Below are 4,820 nucleotides of genomic sequence, written 5' to 3' on the forward strand. Positions count from 1 at the left end.
GGGCAACTTGCAGGTTGTCATGTTCTATGTACCAGCTCCCTTGTTGGTAGAAATCATGGTTTTCGGTTTGGGACCTGAATTCAGCACGATAATAGAAGTGTTATGAGAACTTTATTCCAAACAGGCTCTAGGATAACTGGGATAACTTTACATGGAAAGAAGAAAGTCAATGAAAGACAAAGGAGAGACCTACTGAGTGGTTTTGGCAGAAGTGAATGAGCAGGAAGAAACTGCATCATTTGACAATTGGATCAGGAGCCAAAGGAGCAGTTCAAATATACTGATCCTGTGACAGTGGACATGATGTCACCGACTTTGAAAGGAGGATTCAAGATGGCGCCCAACCCAGGCGACCCTTTGTGTACTAGTCACAAAGTGGATCTGCAATCATGCATTATAATCGCTCTACTCGTTTACATCTTAACTCCTACTGCATCTTTTAACTAACCTAGTCGTAATCTCTTCTCAGATCTGTCCATTCTCCGACTCCTAGCACCTGAAGGCCTAACCTCTAATGAGACCCTTGGACAGACTCTACTGGCTTTATCTTGCACTAAACGACATTCACGTTCTTCCCTTTATCAAGTATCTGTACACTAATAGAGGATTGAATCTGGGTCTCTGGCGCTGTGAGGTAGCAGATCTACCGCTGCACACTGAGTCCCTGTCCAAATGTTTTTAAAACATGGTGGTTGTCCACTTCTACCACCTCCTCTATTAGCCTGTTCCAAATACCCTCAGTGTGAAGATCTTTCCACTTAGATCCCCTCTAAATCTTTCTCCTCTCACTTTAAACCTTGTACGGGGGGGACGGGACAGATAGGAATGTACAAAAGTATAAGAACCTGAGAAAAGGTTGACAGTAATATTTTTTCTCATAGCAAAGGTGTCCACAATTAGGAAGTTGAGGTTCAAGATGAGGAATAAGAGGCTTGAGGGGGTGGTGGTGGTGGGATATACAGAAGAATATTTTTACTCACAGGATAGTTGGAGTTTGGAATATGTTGCCTGCGGAGATAGTGGAGACCAAGACACTCGCAACTGTTAAGTATCTAGAGGAGTACTTGAATCGGTAATGCATCGAGGTTGCATTCCAAGTGTCGGTAAATGGGATAAAGATAAGTGGGATACTCGATGAGCATGCAGAGAAGATTCATTCATAGCATTCATTGCAAGAGGATTTGAGTATAGGAGCAGGGAGGTTCTGATGCAGTTGTACAGGGCCTTGGTGACCGACCTGGAGTATTGCGTACAGATTTGGTCTCCTAATCTGAGGAAAGACATTCTAGCCTTAGAGGGAGTACAGAGAAGGTTCACCAGATTGATCCCTGGGATGGCAGGACTTTCATATGAAGAAAGATTGGATAGACTGGGCTTATACTTGCTGGAATTTAGAAGACTGAGGGGGGATCTTATTGAAACATATAAAATTCTTAAGGGGTTGGAGAGGCTAGATGCGGGAAGATTGTTCCCGATGTTGGGGAAGTCCAGATCCAGGGGTCACAGCTTAAGGATAAGGGGGAAATCTTTTAGGACCGAGATGAGAAAACATTTCTTCACAGAGTGGTGAATCTGTGGAATTCTCTGCCACAGAAGGTAGTTAAGGCCAGTTCATTGGCTATATTTAAGAGGGAGTTAGATGTGGCCCTTTTTGCTAAAGGGATCAGGGGGTATGGAGAGAAGGCAGGTACAGGTTACTGAGCTGGATGATCAGCCATGATCATATTGAATGGCGGTGCAGGCTCAAAGGGCCGAATAGCCTACTCCTGCACCTATTTTCTATGTTTCTATTCACCAGGTGTTGCGTTTCCGTTGTGGGGAGAGACTGGATCAGCTGGACAATGCCCCTGGAGCAGAGGAGGCCGAGGATGGACCTGATCGTGGAGTTCAGAATTATCAGATGTGTAGATAGATAGAAACTTTCACCCCAGGGAGAGGTGTTCCAGGGGGCATAGGTCTTGGACAAGGGGTAAAAGGGCATCTGAGGAAGAGGTTTCTCACTCAGACGGTTGTAATCTGGAACTCACTGTCTCCACTGTTGGAGGTAGGGACTCCCACAATATTTAGAAAGCTTGAACAAACACTCGAATTCACAAAACGTAGCCTTCTATGGACCAAGTAAATGGGATTAGTGTAGATAGGTCAGCATGGACATGTTGGGTTGAAAGGCCTCTTTCTGTTCTCTATGACTCCATGAGCATCTGTGTAGAGAGAAGGAGAGGCATTGATTCCGAGCGAAGAACCTTTATCAGAACCAGCAGCGAATTTAACAGTGAGCAAAAATAAAATCTCTAGATGCTGGTAATCTGAAGTAAAAACAAAAACTGCTGGAAACTCTCAAATGTTCTAGTTGATGGGTTGCAGCATGAATTCACTTCTCTCTCCACTGATGCTGCCTGATTTGTTGACTGTTTCAGCATTTTCCTTCACAGCACAGGCAGGTTGAATGTTGATCACATGCAACACTTCTATGGACATTGTCCTCCAATGACATTTAACAGTAGAAAATATTGCCGATGTATTCATTACTTTTGAGCTCCACCATTCACACCAAAAGTGTAATTGTTTGAGTCAAAGTAGGATTTTGTTGTTAAGCATCTCCTCCGAAGCATTGATTTCCAATACTGTGAAACTGGCTTCAGAGTCCGGAATGGTTTATTCCTTGATATATTTATGGAACCCTTTGCGATAAGTTTTAATGAACCTGAATGATGAGCAGCAAACAATCAGCTGGAGGAATTCAATGGGTCGGGTCAACGTTCTGGGTCAAGACCCTGCATCAGGACCTGAAACTGAAGCAGGGTTTCAACCCAAAGTGTCCACCATTCATTTTCATTAGCTGATCGATGCGTTGAGTTCCTCCAGCTGATTGTTACTCCAACATCTTCAGTGACTGAAGAGCCCCTCCCCCTCCCAAGTCGCACCAGTTTCTCGTTCTCACCTAGCAGAAAGCTAACAATGGCCTGTTTCCCTTATTATCATTACTTTTTTGCACATCTTTCATTCATTTGTTTAATATCTCTCTACATCGCTGTTTTTATCTCTCATTTCCCTTTCCAGTGACTAGTCTGAAGAAGTGTCTTGACCCGAAACCTCACCCATTCCTTCTCTCCAGAGATGCTGACTGTCCCGCTGAGTTACCTCAGCATTTTGTGTTTATTTCCAGTGACTGTAGTCTCTTGGGTTAAACATTTTGTTAATTTGTTAAAGATCAAATAGGGTCATTTGTCAGAGTCATAGAGTGATACAATGTGGAAATAGACACTTTGGCCCAACGTGCCCACACCGGCCAACATGTCCCAGCTACACTAGTCCCACCTGCTTGCGCTTGGTCCATATCCCTCCAAACCTGCCCAATCCATGTACCTGTCTGACTGTTTCTTAAAAGATGGGATAGTCCCGGCCTCACCTACATCCTCTGGCAGCTTGATCCATACACCCACCACCCTTTGTGTGTTCATTACGGCAGGAGTAACCTTTAAGGAAGTGTTTTTTGTGATATGTTGATTACCAATGCTACATTTAATCACCTTTATGTAATTTCGTGAAGTTTAGATATTGATTAATCCCCATACAAAATATTGCTTGTTTGTTTTGTTTATGAAAGTGTTTTGATTAACTGTAGAGTTCAGAGTACTCAATGACATAAAGATGGACTCTTGCGAAAAGTGTGGGAAAATAACTGCAGATGCTGGTTCAAATTGAAGGTAGACACAAAATGCTGGAGTAACTCAGCGGGTCAGGCAGCATCTCAGGAGAGAAGGTAATGGGTGACGTTTCAGGTCGAGACCCTTCTTCAGACGCTGAGTTACTCCAGCATTTTGTGTCTACATTACTCTTGCTAAAAAACTGTTAGTCAGTTCACAGGAAACCACGATCTTTAACACTTAAAATACTCGTATTCATGAGTAAGAAGTATTCTGGAGCTATCATTTGGGTCTTTGCTGAAATATATACTTATACATGAAGATATAGTTCCAATGCTTTTGGCTTTGTAAAAACCAAAGCAATGCTGAGCATTAAATAAAGAATGTCCACATCCATATAATTTGAATGCATTTTAAATGAGATTTAGAGTATGTCATCATCTGTCAACTTCATTGTAAATTAAACATTTGTTGAAGAATAAAAGGTTAAAATAATCACTGATCAACTTTGACATCAATTAAGTAAAAACAGGCACTATATCTACACTTAGCTATTCCATATGATTTTGTACATTTTCAGTCTGAAGAAGGGTCTCGACCCAAAACGTCATCCGTTCCTTCTCTCCAGAGATGCTGCCTGTCCTGCTGTTACTCCAGCTTTTTGTGTCTATTTTCGATTTAAACCAGCATCTGCAGTTCAAGCTTTTTTTTTTTTTCTCTCTCTCTCTCTCTCTCTCTCTCTCTCTCTCTCTCTCTCTCTCTCTCTCTCTCTCTCTCTCTCTCTCTCTCTCTCTCTCTCTCTCTCTCTCTCTCTCTCTCTCTCTCTCTCTCTCTCTCTCTCTCTCTCTCTCTCTCTCTCTCTCTCTCTCTCTCTCTCTCTCTCTCTCTCTCTCTCTCTCTCTCTCTCTCTCTCTCTCTCTCTCTCTCTCTCACACAAAAAATAAACAAAAAAAACCCAAACACAAACAACTTTGATTTCCAGACCAGTTATCATTCATTGTGAGAAATCCATGTTGATAAAATTGCTGAGCAAAACTATCTTGAAAACAAACTGGTTTTTCACACTGAAACAATTGCAAATATTAAACAGGTTTCAAATTTACAGTTTATTTTTCCATTAATTTCCAAGACAATATAGATCATCAAAATTGAGCAGAGAGCATTTTAACAACA

Source organism: Rhinoraja longicauda, chromosome 13 (assembly GCF_053455715.1).
Source record: "Rhinoraja longicauda isolate Sanriku21f chromosome 13, sRhiLon1.1, whole genome shotgun sequence".
NCBI lineage: Eukaryota > Metazoa > Chordata > Chondrichthyes > Rajiformes > Arhynchobatidae > Rhinoraja > Rhinoraja longicauda.